The sequence below is a fragment of the Macaca nemestrina genome (genome assembly GCF_043159975.1).
Source record: "Macaca nemestrina isolate mMacNem1 chromosome 11 unlocalized genomic scaffold, mMacNem.hap1 SUPER_11_unloc_1, whole genome shotgun sequence".
Taxonomy (NCBI): Eukaryota; Metazoa; Chordata; class Mammalia; order Primates; family Cercopithecidae; genus Macaca; species Macaca nemestrina.
Genome location: NW_027257572.1, coordinates 891045 through 910098, shown reverse-complemented (window position 1 = coordinate 910098; position 19054 = coordinate 891045). Strand labels below are relative to the sequence as shown.

Below are 19054 nucleotides of genomic sequence, written 5' to 3'. Positions count from 1 at the left end.
TGTGTGTTTCCATTTTCTTTCGGCACAATTTCTCCCAGTGAAGTCGTGAGAAATAGAAGGAAACATGGAATGAAGATGTGATTGAGGAAAGTGTGGCGTGGTCTTCGACCTTATTTCGCCTTGGTTGGTGCTCAAGAACTCCACCTGACCTCAGAGCTGAGCGTTTCTGCCAGGAAGTCCTGCCTTTTATCCTACCTCGAGGCCTGTTGAGACACTCCAAGAAGCTTCGTTAACAAATTGCCTTTTGCTTTTACAGCAGTTGGATATATTTGCAGCAAAACAAAGGAATAACCCCCCAATACGGTGACTAAATGCATTTAAGTATAGATAACATTCAGTCTTGAAGGGCCTGGGATTTTAATCATCTTTGGATCATGTAACAAGTGGTGTTGGTGATTAAAATCTCCTGACAGCTTTGTTCTGCCACGTTCCTCAGTTTTGAATGATGATCTTCCTGGTGTTGTACCTTGGAGGGGCATTTGTGTCAGTAGACAGCAGAGTGGTGGTTCCCAGAGGCTGGGAAAGGACAGAGGTGAGGTCCCTGAAGGACACTGGTCTTCCTGGTTTAGGGGTTTGGGGCTCAGCCACCTTCCTGTGTCCGTGTAAATTATACCCAGGATCATTTTCACTCGCCCCACTTCAGTTGAGCATTGGAGCTTCGGGATATATGTGCCCACGTCACCTGGGCCGTGATCCTGGAGTTGGGTGAGACTGATTCCCGGGTTTATAGAATTACTCTGGGATTATTGAAAACAGAAGCACTTGAGGCATTCGTAATGCTATTTCCTGAACGTAATTTATGTTCAGTTCTTCAGAAACATTTATCTGAGGAAGCATCTATCATTTTTGTTTTCTGCCACTCAGAGCTAGAAAGAATTGTGCAACACTCAAGTGAGTGGCATTATTCCTCTCCCTCCACCATGCAAGCAAGATTAAAGGTACCTCTGGCTCCCCTCAATCTTCTCATCTGCAGGGTGCCTGGCGTGGCAGTGTGCTGCCTTCCGTCTTCTTTTTGGGGAGAATTAGTCGTGTTTGTGTGTACTGCTCAGCTCAGCCTGGTGCCGTTGTGTGGGTGAGGAGCTTGGATGCTAGGTGACCCTCCCAGGCCTGTCTCCCACCTCCCTAGGCCTTGTTCTAAACTGACAGATAAACAGTGTGTTTTGGAAGAGGACAGCAGCAGGGCAAGAGAGAGTTTGTTCAGTCTTTCTCCTTGCACTGACGTTTGAGCCTTCATCCAGCCTGAGCCCTTCTACAGAGCTGCCTTTGTGTGTTGCAAACCACTTCCTCCCAGTAACCGTGCTTTCAGAGGTTTGGAAATGTGACTTAACTCATCTTCAATTTAAAGCGTACTATCAAATTTTAGTGTTGAAACTGATGTATTTTATGGCCTTTATGTGATTTCTCTTGATTTTTTTTTCCCCATATGAGACATGGCATCTTAAGAGAGACAGCCTGGTGTTGGCCGCCTTTCCTAAGGATGGAAGTGAATTCTGAAAGCCCTTTATGTAGGCAGCGAAATAATCAGGGAACCGTTATTATAGCTATGCCTGTCCATGTAAAGCAAGCACGACTCATAAGCAGAAAAAAGTGCAGCCCGGGGGCAAGGTGAGCCCTAATGCTGCCTGTGCCTCACTTTCCTGCCATGAGGAACGGAAGTGCAAGCGCAGGTGGTTGAGTTAGCCTCCAATCCCAGCCTGCGGCCCCCTCACATCCCTCTGCATTTGCAGGGGCACAGGCCGTGCTGCCACCCCTCGCTCAGTGCCAGGGCTGATGCGTCAGGAACAGGGGGTACTGTCCGCCCCTTGCTCGGTGCCAGGGATGATCTGTCAGGATCCCTCGTGCTCATCTGGTCCTCCTGTCTTCATCACCAGCCTCCTGCTGGTAACGGGCTTGTTATTACCTTGGTATGGATAATAACATACCCATACCAATGTATGTAATAACGTACCCATACCAACGTATGTAATAACATACCCATACCAAGATGTTGTGGGGCGGTGCTCAGTCCTCTGATGGAAACGGCCCTTAGCCGATTCATATTCAACAGGACTGGGAAATGGGTTCTTGTTCCATGTCCTGGATCCCAGGAAGCCCTTGTCCTGGACTCTGTAATGCCTGGGGTCTTCCTGAGAAACGCTGGTGCCACTGGAGCACAGCCCGGCCCCCTCCAGTTTCTCTGCTTTGTAACTGCACTTGTGTTTAGCAGGTCTTCCAGGACTTAGACGCTGCTTGGTGTGAGCCAGGTTTTGTGTGGAAAGAGGACAGATCCGAGCCGGCAACCAACCAGCCCAGAACCATCTTTTATGCTTCCAGATTCTGTGTCCAAAAACTTACCCGTGGACATTGAGGGTGATGCATTTCTGCTCCAAGACATCTGTGGACTCACATGGAGGGATGGAAAGGATGTGGAGCCTCTTCACTCCTGGCCTGGGCTTGGACCTGCTGTGTAACCTCTCAGTGGCACCAGGGCCCCCTTGTGTCACAGCGGCCTCGGGTTGGTGGCACTGCCCCAGGATGTCCCGGGCTTCCTGATGGTAGGGCCTGCTTGTGCCATGGTGGCCTCGGGATGGTGGCACTGCCCTAGGGTGTCCCAGGCTCCAAGGCCAGTGTTCCGTCCAGCGAAGGGAAGTTGTACCGTAAGGTCTAGTATCGGAAGGTGCCTGGGGTCCTATCCTTCAGAGCGGTCCTGCACTCACCACAAATCAAGCCAGGGGAGGCCCTGCCAGAATTTGCAGCTGTGTTTCAGGTTGTTCCACAAGGCCTCTTTTATTTTGGGCTAGTCAGGTATATAATTCTTATTCTCTTTGGTTTTTTTGAGACAGGCAAAAAACAAAAAAAAACAAAAAAAAAAACAAAAAACAAAAAAAAAAAACCTTTTTGTTGCCCAGGCAGTGGTGTGAGCACGGCTTACTACAGCCTCAACCTCCCAGGCTCAAGCGATCCTCCTGCCTCAGTCTCCTGAGTAGCCAGGACCCACAGGCACATGTTCCACGTGTCCCCATGCCTGACTTAGTTTTGTATTTTTTGTAGAGATGGAGTTTTGCAATGTTGCCCAGGCTGGACTCAAACTCCTGGACTTAAGCAGTTCAGCTGCCTCAGCCTCCCAATGTACTGAGATCACAGGCATGAGCCACCGTGCCTGGCCAAGTGTGTTTCTAATTTCAAAGTTAAGAGGACCCAGAGTCAGTTAATGACGTCTCTACTGGAACATGCTGCTTATAGTACATTAGGAAAAATCATCCAGAACTTGGAAAAGGGGCTGGACAGACACAGCCCTTCGAGGTTGTCCGATGAACCCCTGGGGTCTTTAACCATCTGGAGGGATGTACCATGTCAGACTCACTGTTGACCGGCTGAAGCCCAGGTTTCATGAGGTTATGTGTCAGCTTGTAGTACTTTCTCTGGCAGAGATGCGAGTGACTTCTGCTCAGTGAGAGTCTCATGTCAGGGACTTCATGGCCTGAGGGACGGCAGCCTGTTTGAGCTGATGGAGCAATCTCGCGCTACCCTTATTTTCTGAAACGCCTATGAGTGACTTCTCACACGGTCTTTGAAGCGGCTTCATGCCCGCGCTCCTTGGTAATGATCGAATGCTTTTTTAGACCCCTCGTCCCCTTTCTTTGGGGTGTTCCAGTCTCAGTTCTCATGTGTTCTGCTTCTGCAGGAATTTCTGAAGCTGCTGAGTGTAGAAAGCACTGAGGAGGCTGTGCTCCCACCCCTGTGAGTCTTCCAGGCATCATGCTCTCCCCTTGGTGAGGCGTCGTCCATGGCACACTGAGGAGGCTGTGCTCCTGTCCCCCGTGAGCTTTCCAGGCGTCCTCGTCTCCCCTCCAGGGGGACAGGAGGAACTTTTCAAACCCTTCTTTTTTTTTTTTTTTTTTTTTTTTTTTTAATTACAAAGCTACTTTTTAATACTTTGGGGTGAGGCCCACAGGAATAAAAAACACTGGGAAGGGGTAACCCCCTCACCCCCGGGAGTGGCCCAGGGGGAGAGAGGCTACCTGAGGGGAAGGAAGCACAAAAGGGACCCGCTGCAGACTCAGGGCAAAGGGAATGCCATCGGTGCTGGGACCTGTGAGCACTACAGGAGGAAACGCGAGCGTGGTGGGACTGGCTCCAGGCACACAGGCGAAGGGCAAGAGGGTTGGACACGAAGCCACAAAGCTACTTGGGTTCCTCCTTCTTCTCGTTTGCCTTTTTCTGCTTCTGCTGCATGATCTCCGAGTCCCTCTGCTTGTGGGCGGCAGCAGAAACCCGTCATCTCGGCGCTTTCCCTTAACTGAGTCGCTCTGCTTTTTCATATTCTTCTGGTGGGCGAGCTCACGCTGGTTACCGCGGGTCATGGCGACGGCAGCGGCTCCCTTTCAAACCCTTCTTAAACTTGTTTTCATGTCTTTGTTTTAACAGATTTCTTTGCATCGTCTCCCTTATCCAGAAGTGAGGGTGAACGCTGAGTTATTCACGGGAGTCAAGAAACCACACGCAGCCCAAAGAGACGTTTGTTTCCCTGAAATGATTTGTGTGTGTTCACCTTAAAATGCAACTCAGTAAAACAGGTGTGTTTCGAGGAATGACTTTAAATTACCCAGGTAAAAATGTGACAGTTAAATTTCATCGTCTGTGCGGGTGTCCACAACCCCCTTCTGTGATTGCGTGTGAGTTTGTGACTTGTGGTTATTTTTGAAGAAAGAAAATCTGTTGCTGAGGACTTCAGAGGGTGTGCTGGGATTGTGTAGGGTGGACATCGGGGGCTTCAGTGTGTGGCTTCCTTGAAGAGGTTCAAATTAAGGCTGAGAGTCCCTACTCCAAAATGCTCCGAAATCTGAAACATTCCGAGCTTCCTCATGACACTGGAAGGAAATGCTTTTCGGAGCACTTTGAATTTCAAGCGGAGGATGCTCAAGTGGAAATTGAAATATTGCAAGACCCTTCTGGCCCCAGGAGCTTGGATAAGGACATGGAGGGGGCCTGTGCCGGGTGTCCCTGGAGTGTGAGGCAGCCTGGGCTTGCTGGACTAGTTTTTGTAGGAGCCACAGAAGGGAAAGAGGGTCAAAGTGGCCACGTCTGACTCCTGAGAAGTCTGGACCAGAAGGAGGTGGGCATGGAGGGCAGCAGTTGAGTCCCCAGCATCCGGGGCTCCTGTCCCTGGTGGAGTTGAGAAACTCCTCTAGTTGTGGCCTCTCCCCTGTCAGCAGCCACTGAGGCCTGAAGGGAGAGGGGGCTGAGGAGAGGAGGAAGGATAGGCCTACTTCTGGAGAGGGCCAGCATCGGCCTGTGCTAGCCTCGTGTGTTACTCCTGCGTCCAGGGTGCACGGCCATACCTCGTGGTGTAGTGGTTCCCGGGATGCACAGCGCTCTTGCCTGTAGTAACGTCTTTGTGTCCGACCCTTGGTGGCAAGTTACCTTTTTCCCCAGTGAAAAGAGGTAAAAAATCGTACAGAAATGCATTTGTTCTAATGTCTATTTTCCGATAAGACATGGTCGCTTAGGCTAAATCTTTGGGAGGTCAAGGCAGGAGGATCACTTGAGGCCAAGGAGTTGAAGTCCAGCCTGGACAACATAGCAAGACCCCATCTGTATAACAGAAAAATTAGCTGAGTGTGGTGGTGCGTGCCTGTGGTTCCTGCTACTCTGGAGGCTGAGGCGGGAAGATCACTTAAGGCTACAGTGAGCTGCGATTGCTCCACTGTACTCCAATCTTGGCAACAGAGCCAAGACCCAGTCTCAGAAAGAAAAGTAAAAAAATAATAATAATTAAAAAAAAATCCAGAAATATCATTTTCTTTTTAAATCATCCCAAAAGAAAAATCGGTTTTTTCTAAGAATGTAAAGGGAAACTGATATGATTGTTTCTCCTTTTCAAATATTTACAGTAGTCCGTCCACATCATCTCTCATCTCATTACAGAGCAGCAGGTTTCTTTGAGGTTAGTGGTGTTTCTCTGTGTCGGACCTTGGAGAACAGCCAGCATGAAACCTCTTACCACGATCGTGCGCATTGTTTGTAGTCCCAATTAAAATCCTCTCCAGAGACGCCTGTGCTGCTTATTATAGCAGAACTTTGGTTGTGCTGAAATGTGCTTTCAGCTAATGATTTTAAGTTCATATCTGAGATGATGCTGTATAATTCATGAAGCATATGGGATCAGTAATGATTGAAGATAATTCTGGCTGATGTCCTTTAGAGGATATTTTTCACTTCAAGTTAAAACTTCCTTCGCGGTAGTCATTTTGGGATTCATTTAACTATATGCTATATTTCATAGCTCAAATTTTCATTAGTCATTTCATAACATAGTATTTTGAAAGCAGATTTGGCAAAATCTTTCTAACAAAATGCTTGCTTATGACGTCCCAAGGAGCCGCACTCAGAATTGCTGGTGACTGTGGTACATTTTAAGGATGATGATCGAAGTCACTTGAACGGGAAGGGCTGCTTTGTGAGGCAGATGGGGTTTGAACCCCGACCCTCCTGATACACCAGTCCTGACCCTGGCCTTCTCTCCTCTCCACTGGGAGATGAGAAGGGTGCCGGCATCCACCTCGCAGGCCGTCCTGAGAACCCGGGACTAAGTGCTTGTGTTCCTCTTGCAGGTGGTGCAGATGTGGGGGCTTGACGATATACACACTGCAGGCTTCCAGTGTTGGGGTAATGCAGTTTTAGTCATAAAGGTTGGATTTTCTTTGCTCCCCTGCAGACCAGGCGCAGTGCTGCTATTGTAGCAGATGTGTGGATCCTCTTGGGTGGTCCTCAGGTGGACAACGAGTCACCGATTCGGATTCCCAGTGTTAGATGTGAGAGGACCATGGACCTCATGTGTTCAGAGGGGAGGAGTAAAAAGCTTCCCTTGGAATTCCAGGACTGTCTATCCCAGGAATGTGAAACCATTGGCTTTCACCTGACGCTGTCGTAGGTGACACTGTCTGGAAATGAGGACTCATGTTCCGCATACCTGAGCCAGTACCCGTCTCCCTCCAGGGCCGTGGCCGAGCCCTCCTCATTTCGCTGGGTTGCCAGCCTGGGGATCTGTAAGCCCAGTGACGTCTCCGGTCTCGGCCTCCCTCCCCGTGGGGACAGGAGGTGGCTTCAGGAGGCTGGTGATGAATGCCTGAATGAAGCCGACTTGTGACTGCAGTTCTGTCTAAGGGCCTCCCCGGGTGTTAGATGTCAGTAAATGACAGCTGTGTGTGGATCTCATGTGATGAGAGATACAGTGGGGGAAACCAAAACTTGTGGAGTCTGCAGGTTCTGGACTTGGGGTTGTGTGCACCTGTGTACTTGGTGAGGGGTGTGATGTCTGGAATGAGTGTGCAGGTGTGTCACGTTTGTGCGTGTGTAGTGAGTGTATTTAGCAGGTGTGGGTGGAGTGAGCATGTTCATGTGTGTTGCATGTATTTGAGGGTGTGTGTGGAGTGTGTACACGCATCATTTGGTGAGTGTATTTGAGGGTGTGTATGGAGTGCATACATGCGTTTGCGTGTATAGTATTGGGTGAAGGGGTGGCATGTGTGGAGTAAGCATGCATATGTGTGTGCTGTGTGTGGGGTTTCTACGTGGTCCTCCCCTGAGCCTGCTCCTGGGCCCTGCTGTCCTGGCAGCTTTACAGTTTGGTGCGTCTTTGATTCCGGAAGATTCTGGAACCAAATTCTGAAGCTGTGATCACAAACTTGCAGCCCTGGAGGACGCTGGCCCGTGGAGCCGGCACGAGGGTCTCTGTGCTGGCCTCTCCCTGGGCTGGGCTCTGTCCACAGAAGAGCATGTCTGATGATTGAGCTGTGTGGGTCTGTGGCTCCCCAGCCTCGAGTCAGCCCTCGGTTCTGTCCCACCTCTGTTTTTCTTGCTGAGGGGCTCCGGGAAGTGGTGCCTGGGATGGCGTTTTCACCCTGGGGTTGCTTTGCCAGCTGCCCAGGTGCTGGCTGCCTGAGCCCTGCTGCCGTCCTGGGTGGACGGGGCTGTCGCGGGGACATCCCTGCATGGGAAGGCAGGTTTAGGAAGTGCCAGAGGTGAGTGGCTTCCTCCCACACTTGATTTTCTGGAAAGTTCTGGGTCTCATATTTTTCCCTAAGGGAAGTTAGAAACTGAGTTTCTCTTTAGGGGAATGTCTTTGCAGCGTCTGTTGTTTGAATGTTCTCCAGGTGTGGAATACTCGGGGCCGTGTGTGTTTGGGAACATCCGTGTCCTGAGCGAATTCAGTAGGGAATGGAGAGAAGCCTCCTGTCATCTTGGCCTGTGTTTCCAGCTTGTTGAGGGTTGACGGCTGCTGGTATCCCAGGGAGAGTAAAACACTGGGTGTTGTGGGATGGGAACGTTCCCTCTGACAAGGTCAGTGGGAAAGCATCTAAACAAACATCGCTGTTCTCCGGGCTCCTCGGGATCGAGCTTGTTTTGTGGTGTTGAGGGAAAGCTACCCTTGTTCCTGTTCCTCACCATTTGAAAGGTGTCCAGGACACGTTCCTCTGGAGAGGTGATGTACGTGAGTGGGGGTCAGGTCACAAGCTCCGAGGTTATTTGGGACCTGTCAACTGATTTCCTGAACGCACATGTGCTTGGTAAAGATGTTCCTGATTAGCTAAAACATGTCAACAGGGCGTGATAGCTGGTGGTTGTTTAAAGACTATCACAATTTTCCTGTTACTTTTTAAATGCCTGTTGAATAAGGAAGGATTAACATATTTCCCTTTTCCTGTCTGCATATTTGATATATTGTTTTTTGTTCATTTATGTGGGTGTACAGTTCACAGGATTTAGAAGCAGTCTCAGCCCTGGGGAGATTTCAGGGCCACCTCAGTCAGTGCTGAAGGGAGGCAGGGATTTGGGGGCTACCTCCTCCATAGGACGGACACCAAGGGTCAGAGGTCAACAATCTCAGTGAGGTCACAAAGACGGGCACGCCCAGCACCCTGGCCCATGTGCCTCTCCTTAACTTTTGTCTCTGCTCAAAGCTGCTCTCCTGGGTCATCACGGGTGATCTCTAGGCACATGCTTGGTCTTGCAGAAGTGGTGTCTGGCTGTGGTCAGTGTGGGCCCTCAGGACTTCCATGTTTTTGGCTCACATTAATATTGGGCAGTGGTGTATGTTTGTTTTGGAGTGGTAGATCGGGTGGATTTTGGCTTGTCAACTCATTTAATACCTGTTCTCCTAGGCGCTGGGACCCTCTCCTAAGCCGCCTGTTCTCCTAGGCGCTGGAACCCTCTCCTAAGCCACATGTTTTCCTAGGTGCGGGGCCCTATCATAAGCCGCATGTTCTCCTTCGGCCCTGGGACCCTATCATAAACTGCATGTGAGGGATCTCGGAGGTGCTCCTTATGAGGATCCGATTCCTGACCTGAGGTGGAACAGTTGCAATTCAAAACCAGCCCCCAGAAAAATTGTCTTCCATGAAACCCATCCCTGGTGCCAAAAAGACTGGGGGACAGCTGGCCTAACAGGTGCTAAGATGTCAGTAGATTTTTGGACTCGGGCCTCAGTTGAAGAGGATTAGATTTTGGAAGGTGGGGATTGAAGGCTTCTAAAGGGCAGGTTTTCATCTCCAGTGGGGCCTGGGCAGAAGTGGGTAGAACTGACCCAGAACCTGACAACTAGTCAGGCTGGCTCACTGCCTGTGTCCTGTGTGTGCAGCCTTGCTGTTTATTCAATTGTCTGGTGTTGTGGATTCCATCCACAGCCTCAGAGTAGTGGAACTCATTTCTTCAAGGCTGACCTTATTTAACTTTGTCAAAAAGACATGAAAATCATTTAGTATAAATCTTCCAGATACCTGTATCCTTTCTTTTCCCAGAGGCTTTTAAGTATTGCAACTTAAAAATCCTCTAAAATAACTTTAAAGGAAAACCTCTAAGTACATTTTTCATGAGCACCCTTGACAGCTTTAATATGTGAAGTAAATTCCCTTGACTTTTGTATTCCTGTTTGCAGAAGACTTTATATTTTGTCAATAGTGGCCACTGTTCGGTGACCATCATACCTGCCGTGTCTCATTTAGAAAGTTGGATGTGGATGTATTAACTTTTCAGACACACAAATACATGGGCTGTTTGTTTTTGGTTTTGATTTTTTGTTTTTTTTTTTTCCCCCCAGCTGAATTCAAGAAAGGGAAACAAGCAGAGTAAGTACCCGAAAGCGTCTAAGTGGCTGGGTGGGGGATCCTACTATGGTGTTGGATTATGTTGTGCCAGACATCGCTCCTTGAAAAGCTGACCCCGAAAAGTCTGGCACTGACCTCACCCTGGGACATTCGTCTGTCTCACCAGAAAATGAAGAATCTGCCAGAGTACTGTGAGTCACATTCAGTCAGAACTCGATTAACTAAGAGGCTTTGTCTCAAAGGCCAAAACATGAGGACACATTTTTAATTTTTAAGGAGCACTTCATCGTGAGTCAGTTCTGATGTGTACTGCATTAGGAGACCTCTGAACTTCCACGGTCAGGCCCAGAACTCTGAGGGAAAGTGGTTGTGCCCTTCTCACTGTTTTTGTCACTAGCTTTATTCATTTCCTTAAAACCCTTTTTGTATGAGTTCTATTATAGTTTGAAAAAAAATTCACTTAGGTAGAACCGGAAGCGTTTCCGCAGTGTTAATACTCATGACACATTCTGGCTCTCGGTATATGTGTATTGTATAAATGTACGTGTGTGTATGTGGTGTACCCATACTACTTGTATTTCCACTGTGCATGTATGTGCAATGTATAGGTATGTACACTACATATGTGTCTTACACACGTGCATGCTGTAGGCATGCATGTACATGTGTATATGTGTGTATGGGCATATGGGCACTATGGTTATATGCACACTACTTGGACACCTATCTGTTCTGCGTGTGTACATACATGCACGTATTTAATGCCATATACATACCTGTGTACGTACACCATGTGGTTATGTGCACAGTATTTCTGCAGATGTATATATACATATGTGCGCACAAGCATGCATGTATACTATGCACACTGAAGAAACTTCTGGATATGTACACACTAATACATACACATGCTGCATATGTATGTACACAATTGTATATGTGTATACGCTTTATACGTTAGTATATTGATGTACATTGTATACATGTGCATATGTGTACACTGCGCATGTGTATGCATGCTGTCGTGCACCTACGTGCACTGGATAAGAATGTATGCTATATGCATGTGTATACATATAGCAAATAGCATACCTGTGTACACACCAATGTGCATGTGTACGCCATATGCATGTACATACAGGTTATAGTATACCTGTGTACACTGTTTGCATATAGGTGGCTGTACATGTTATGTATGTGCATACATGTTAGCGTACCTATGTACATTTGCTATGTGGATGTATGTATGCTCTATGTACGCACGTAGTGAACTTGTTTGTACACTACATATTTGGATGTGTGTACACTCTATGCGTGTACGCTACATGGATCTGGATGTGTGTGCACTCTACGCATGTAGTGCACTTATGTACACTCTAGGTATTCGGATGTGTGTACGCTCTATGCAGGTACACATGTTACAGTGTACCCTCATATATGTACACTATGCGAATGTAAATGTGTGTGTGTTCTGTGGCACCAGGAATAGGGCTCCCGCAGGGATCCAAGAATGCACCATCTCGCTGGCACCGGAGAGTGTAGGATGAAAACAGTTGTTGGTTGCAACCTAGTTGAAATTTGGCAGGTTACTGTACCCTCTGCAACGATTTAGGGACAGTCACTTCATTGATGTGTGTGTTCCTGAAATCATAAACAGCTTTGTGAGGTGTGTCTCATCCCCAGACGAGAGAGGGAACCGAAACAACAATGACTCGGTCACTTAAGTGAAGTAGAACTAACATAGTAACTGTCTAGTTTTCCATATGATAACTTTGTCAGCAGCTCAATGAGAAATCGCCACTCATCAGGAAATGTGTCCACTTTCTACTGTTCCTTATTCGTGGCGTATTTACTGACTCGTGTTATTCCTCACGATGTAGCAAAGTCCCTCCTAGAGTTGTGAATCTAAACAGTTCATGACAAATGTAGTATCTTCTTTGTTAACATTGAAAACGATATGTAAGTTCATCTTCAGATACTGTTTGGAAGGATGAGAAAGAAGATATTTAGGACAAAAGAATAGAGAGCTTTGAAGTAAACAGGGAAAATAAGGACTTTGTGCAAAATATTTCCAAATTTGGAATTTGAGAATACTAAATCTCACATCTAAGATCACAAGTAGTTTTTTTGGGGGGGGGGGTTAAAATTAGTACTTGGTTTTCCATGCCTTTAGGAATTCCACTTCTGATGGAGGATTGCAAGAATAATCTGATTTTTCAGAACAGAAGGGCAGTCTGTCTCAAAGGTAAATTCCAGGTTCTACCATAGAGAAATAGAAATTGCTGTCAACTTTCTGTAAGGTTCTTCAGTTCTTTCCTCTTCTGTGGTTAAAAAACCATCTCTGGGTTTAGTCTCAGCCAAGTTCCTCTTACTAGGTTGCCTTACATTTCGCACAGCTGTTGAGAGTCTTCATCAGTCGTAGTTAACTTGTTAAAAGCAAAACCTTGTACTAGTTAGATCTGAGCACCTTGAAGGCAGGGCTTTGTTTTATATTTTTAATAAGCAGCAGGGTGATGGCAGGACTGGGGCCCTTCATCCCATCATGCGTTCCTCTAAGCTCTCAGAGTTCTCACTGCGTGCTGAGTGTGGTGTTGGCTGTTTAGGGTTTAAATAGGAATACGAGGCTCTGCGACTTGGGACGCTCTTACCACCTTCATAGAGAGCTTGGTGACAGCTTAGCATGACAGCTTGCACACCTGTTGTGTATAGTTTATTACGGCCCCACAGAAAGGGTATTGATTTAAACGTGACTAATTTCTCGTGTTTCTTTTTGCCTTTATTCCTAGTTACAGTCCCGATACTTTTTCTTTCTCTAAATCTAACGATTTAATTGGAGGTCATTATTCTTGTACCATGTGTCAGTGCTATGTCAGGATGGCTCAGTTTTACGTTGTCAAAGGATTAACTAGAGCAGGATGCAGCCTTACTGGAACTTGCCCATTTATGAAATATAGGCACTTTATTTTTTCTTATACTCGAGGTGTGCTCAAATGTAAACATTTTGAGCCATGTGAGAAGGATATACAAGATTGTAATGAAGAAATCAACAACTTGATCAAGTACCAGCTAATGAACTTTATGTTTGAAGTATATGGAACATGGACCTAGGCAATCAGTTTTCATCTTGACCTTTTATTTTTTTACTAGAATCTTGGTCTGTCACCCAGGCTGGAAGGGTGGAGCTCAGTAGTACGATGTCCGTTCACTACAACCTCTACTTCCCAGGTTCAAGCGATTCTTATGCCTCAGCCTCCCTAGTAGCTGGGGTTACAGGGTGTGTGCCACCATGTCTGGATAATTTATTTTTAGTAGAGATGGGGTTTTGCCATGTTGGCCAAGCGGGTCTGCAACTCCTGACCTCAAGTGATCCACCCACCTCAGCTTCCCAAAGTGCTGGGATTACAGGTCTGAGCCACCATCCCTGGCCTGATCTTCTGTTCTAATATTGGTTATTCAGTCTGAATGATAGCGCCTGGTTGTATTAACTTGTTGTAGAAAGCACAATTGCAATGAATCTGGTTGTGTATGTACGTGCTGACTTAGCGTTCATGACAGCACGGTGAGGTGGGCATTGTTCCTGAAGGAAGGCCAGATGGGCAAGTCGGGGCTTAGATACGAGACTTCTGGACAGTCACTGGTGATCACTGCTGGAGATCAGGCCTGTCTGACTCCTGTACCCCGAACTCTTCTTAACACACGAACGAGCAACTGTCAAGAGTCGGTGCTCGAGTGTGATATGGCCTGTGGTGTTTGTCTCTCAGCCTTGCTTTGGCTGGGGGTAACAGGGCAACAGCTCCCTCCCTCGTATGGCTGCCTGGGAGTCCCAGGAGAACCCACTGATACCGTTTATAAATGCCGGACATCGAACGTTCTCCTTGGTACCAGCACATCTGGAATCGGACAGTGCAGTTAGATTCTCGTCCAGCAAACCTGTACAGGAGTGTGTGAACTCTGCATTTGCTTCTCCCGGACAAAGGTGAATTCCTGGTCGCTACTGGATGGCAGCAGGTGTGGCCTCAGGAGCAGCACGGAGACAGGCACCCGGGTGAAGGAAGAGCATCTGCAAGAGGGGTTGGGGAACGTGACAGACGCACGTGCGGGTTCAGCTATTACCGTGGGAGGTGGGGGGGGGTTGGGTAAGACCAGATTTTCTCATTGTTGCCCCTTTCTGTAAAGGACCCTGAATTGACTTCTCTGTGGCTCCTCGCGCCTCCTTGTCAGGTTGGAGGAGACTGCTCCCCTGGCTCAGGCCCTGCTTGCGGTGAGACAGAAGCTGCTGTTGCTTGCTCTGCCCTCCCTGTGACGTCCTCTGTGCTGTTCTCCTCCGGGAACAGTCCTGCCGAGCAAGCTTGGACTCTGCTCCCTTCTGCCCTTGGATTTTGTGTGTGGAAGGCTTGTGTTCTTTCCTGGTTTTTGATGATGCTGAGCAATGTTTTTGCAAGGGTCACACGTGCCCATAGAGGGAGAAGCCCCTTTGCCACTTTAACATCTTGACGCTCTCAAGCAGAGCTTGCTATCGAAGTTGACAGCCTCCTGTGTTTTTGTTTTGGCAGAAACTGAATTTCAGTCCTAGGACAGCTTCAGCACACTTGATCCTAGCTCTTCTCTCTCACTGCTCCCCTCGTGTGTGGCAGAAATCATATGCCCTGAAGTTTACCAGTCCCTTCATTTGAAAATCAGTTAATGTATGCGGTCCTCATGAGAATTTTACTTTATATAAAAGCAATCGCAAAGACTGGGTTTTGTGAAACCAGTGTTTTATGTGTATATTAATTGCACTCACAATAAGCTCTGCTTTCTAAATATTTCATGTTTCAGGTTAGCACTGGAATCATGCCCTGGAATAGTTTTGCTTTTCTGCTTTTATATTGGCTAAGGTAAAGTTGAGAACATTGTGATATTAGGTGTAGTGAGCCCTTCTAGTTTCTTCTATGTCTGTTTTCCTTTAAGCCAAAACCAGCAGACGGATACCAGTTTGTGAGCACCTGGCATCTCCCGGGCCTTTCCTGGGTCTTCCCTCCGCTGTCTCGTCTCGTGGACAGAGCAGTCATTCATGGAAGGTGAATCTGAGAATCTGTGCGTGGAATTAAGTAAATGTCATAGCTCTCTTCTGTGACGAACTGAATCACATTAAGCCCGGTAAATTGTAACAGCGGGTTTTGCACATACAAAGCATTGAACACCAGGACAGGTAACCAGGCTGCGACGCTTCTGGTCCTGCACAAGACCTCCGGTATCACAGCGCATTTAACAAATTGGCAGCATTGAGTGTTTGAAAACGTCGTGTATGTGCCATGTCCGTGATTTTGGAGGGCCTGGAAAAACACCTCTGTGGTTATAGCAATCTTGATCGATGGGAGCTTAAGGTTAGTACTGGGGCAGACTGTGTTTTAAAGAATTAAGGTCTCTAGAGCATGTTTCGGTTTTCCCATGAAGAAGAAAGATGTTAGCTGTTCTTTCCTGGACTGTGGCTATCAGAGTGCCCCACCACGGTCACTCACATGTTTACTTCATTTCCGTTAGCCAGGCTGGGCTTGGGCCAGAATATTTGGTTGTCAAATGTCATATGAGGCTGAGGAACTGTTTTCTGCTTCATCGTTGGCATATGGAAATGCTGTTTTTCAAAGCATACTCTACTTTCTCATTTGTGTTTATATAAAATAATGGAATGGTTATTTTAACTGTGCAGTTTCCTATGCTTGATTATTTAATTGCAGAAAGATAACGGTTTTATTTTGCTAAAATCTGTGCTAGGAATTGTGCAAAATCTTTGTGAAATGCCCAGTTTACTAGCTTAAGTTATAGATCTTTGTATAGAAAAGAAAAAGCCTATTGCTACAAGGAGCATTGTCTTTATCGATGCAAAAAGCTTTAGGCTTATTGGCCGTGTAGTCAGTAAAATGCATCAGAATGTGGTGAACATCGAGAAAAGCATTGAAGTTTTAAAATCTGCCATGCAGTTTTCTTCAACTCCCTTGCAAGATACTTAATTTGAATAAAAGACCGAATAAAGTGTTCCCATTGAGGAAAGGGGCAGGAGGACTGTTGAGAATGTGTTCTGAATCTGAGCAGTCCTGCCACGCTCGTCTGTGATGTGGTGGTGTCCATGGTACCACTTTTACAGAACTTTAAGAATGCTACTTCTGTGAATAAAATACATTTATTCTTAGCATTTCAGTTTTGAGAAGTGTAAAACGTGTTAATGGTTTCTTTCCCTTACAGAATTTACTACTTCTTTAAAAAAAAAAAAAAAAATGCCGACAAGACTCTGAAGCACATTAATCACTTAAAAAGAAAAGAAAAAAAAAGGGCCAGGCGTGATGGCTCACGCCTGTAATCCCAGCGCTTTGGGAGGCCGAGGTGGGTGGATTGCTTGAGCCTGGGAGCTTGAGACCCAGGAAACAAGCCTGGGCAACCTGGTGAAATCCCACTTCTACTGAAAACACACAAATTAGCTGGGCGTGATGACTGCACACCTGTTGTCCCGGCTACTCCAGAGGCTGAAGAGAATGGCTTGAGCCTGGGAGGCGGACCTTGCAGTGAGTGGAGATCACGCCCTTGCTGTCAAGCCTTGTTGACAGTTTGGACGCTGCCTGAAAAACACCAACGATAATAACGTATGGGTGAACTGCCCGGCTGCTCTGTCTAGAGTAGAATAAATCCAATTACGTTTTTGTCTTTTATTAGCATTGAAATCTTCTTAATCATCCCTTTGTTTTCATTACATTGTAGCAATATATTGCTGCTTAGAGTCTGGAACAAGTAGACTTCTCTGGATCAGGTTCTTACTGGATTACTAAAACTTAGAATGATTTTTCCCCTCCTTGGATGTGACTTATAGAACTTTGCCTTTTGAGGTGATGTGCTGCATTTGATAGCGGACACAGGAACGCCCGAAGAATTCACTTACGGGGCTAAAACGTACGTGCTTTGTAGTGTTTTCCTCCTAGAATGAAAACGGTACCTCTCATTTGGGGGTCGATGATGCTATTTGCTGAAAACATTTAAAATTTTATTTATTTTAATTTTTTGAGACAGAGTCTTGCTCTGTCGCCCAGGCTGGAGTGCAGTGGCACGATCTCGGCTCACTGCAAACTCTGCCTCCCAGTTTCACGCCATTCTCCTGCCTCAGCCTCCTGAGGAGCTGGGGACTACAGGTGCCCGTGACCACGCCTGGCTAATTTTTTTATTTTTGGTAGAGACGGGGGTTTCACCATGTTAGCCAGGATGGTCTCGATCTCCTGACCTTGTGATCCACCTGCCTCGCCCTCCCAAAATGCTGAGATTACAAGTGTGAGCTGCCGCACCTGGCCAAAAACATGTTTCTTTATTGCCTCAGTCCTCAGTTGGGTAGTCTGTTCTTTGTAGGACATTTAGGGAGCGGGGACATCTTGAGTCTTGAAAGGCGCGCTCTGTGAGATGGGAATCTTCCGGCTGCTTATTTAGGGAATCCTGCTGGCTGTCATTGACTGTAGAGCGCAGTTTCCTGGCTGCCCTGGTCTTTGAGGGGAGGGAGACTGAGGGGTCATTTTCCCACCTGGACCAACGTGTTTCTTAAACCTGGTTTGTGTATCATTTGAATCTTTTTAAGAAGCAAAAGCCACATCTGTGACTTTCAGATGTGGAAGTCATGTTAAAAATATATATATATATATATATATATATATAGGCTACTATGAAGAAGTTTTGTCCTTGTGACCTGTGAATACAGTCACGGGAGAGCAGAATGTTCACGGTGTGGGTGCTTACAGTGTACATGAAGAGTCACATTCTTCACAGGTATTACGTTGAAAAGTGACAAATAAGAGAGAGAGATTTTCTTCATTACAACGTCGGTAAGAAGCTGGCAGCACTCTTGTTTTTGGAGGGGTGTGAAGGGAATATTGAGAAAGTGTCATCAACATTAGACTCGCCCACTCTGGAAATCCTGTGCCGGCTCGAGTGAGGACCCCGTGGTGGAACGATGCACCCCTCTGCCCGGGAGTTGAATCTTTGTGGCGCTCAGAATGTACGGTTCATCTCGATATAAAGGCAGAGTGTGAAACGCCGTGGAGGCTGAGAGAAGAGATGTGGTCAGCAAGTATGAGTGAGACGTTTGGGGCTTGTTAGCACCTGGCGTGTGTGCAGCAAGCTTTGCTATCTGCACACGTGCGATCCTCAGAACACTGGTGTGTGGAGCCGTAGGGCTTCGAGGGCCCCAGCTGCTGGCGGGCTGAGGATTTCCCTGTTACCACCAGGAGAACCGTGATTTTGAAGGCTGTCACTCAATCCCAAGTCCCGGAAGGGGCTCCTTTCAGAGAGGAAAACACCCCTAGAGCCTCGGGCAGAATTCAGTGATTTTTCTTATAATGTTGCTTAGATTTCGCAAACATGAAACCAAGAACATATTTCAGAATGCTTATGGTTCTTTTGTAACCATGGAAACAAAGTAATTTGCAGTCGACGGACAGTTTGCGGAAGCTGAACTGCCTACATCGTGAGCTCGGCGCTCTCCCTACCGCCCTGGGCCTTGCTCCGGTTTGCTGGGGAGGCTTGGCAGGGCCTCTTGGCTGGGATACCTCTCTCATGTCCCATGTTGCTACCCCTGGTCACAGCCATACTCCTGGGCACCTGCGCCGTGAGGACACTGGAGTGGACACGGAGCCGCGGGGGAGCGGTTGGTCATGAGGTGGCATCCACATGGTCCGAAATAGGTTTCTGTTCATTAAGAATGATCATTGCAATAAAAAGAGAGTGAAAGAAAACCCTCTACTGACCTGAGAATGCGTCAGCTGAGTTGGACGGGGAAGTGCAGTGAGGAAGGTGAGGGCTGAAAGGAAATGAGGGAGGGAGAGGAAAGGAGAGAAGGGAAGTGAAAGGGGGAGGGAGGATGGGAGCGAAGACGGAGATGGAGGAGGAAGAAGAGAGAGGGCGGTGGGCAGGAGCCAGGGAAATGAGTCCCAGAGCCAGTTCCTGACCGTCGTGGGTGC

General features: G+C 47.3%; 1 protein-coding gene and 1 pseudogene across 5 annotated transcripts in view; one reads left to right on the top strand and one right to left on the bottom strand.

The window, feature by feature from the left end:
- LOC139361133 (disco-interacting protein 2 homolog C-like) overlaps nucleotides 1-19054 on the top strand; it is a 173988-nt gene that overhangs the window by 69139 nt on the left and 85795 nt on the right. For 2 of the 5 annotated variants that reach the window (XM_071089629.1, XM_071089630.1), the window contains exons 1-2: nucleotides 1713-3720; nucleotides 4408-4556. The gene's annotated coding sequence lies outside the window, so the exon portion shown is untranslated. Of the gene's footprint in view, nucleotides 1-1712; nucleotides 3721-4407; nucleotides 4557-19054 lie in introns of those variants that run through there. The other 3 variants (XM_071089624.1, XM_071089625.1, XM_071089626.1) reach the window with 3 other exon arrangements.
- LOC139361134 (small EDRK-rich factor 2-like) lies at nucleotides 4021-4356 on the bottom strand (annotated as a pseudogene).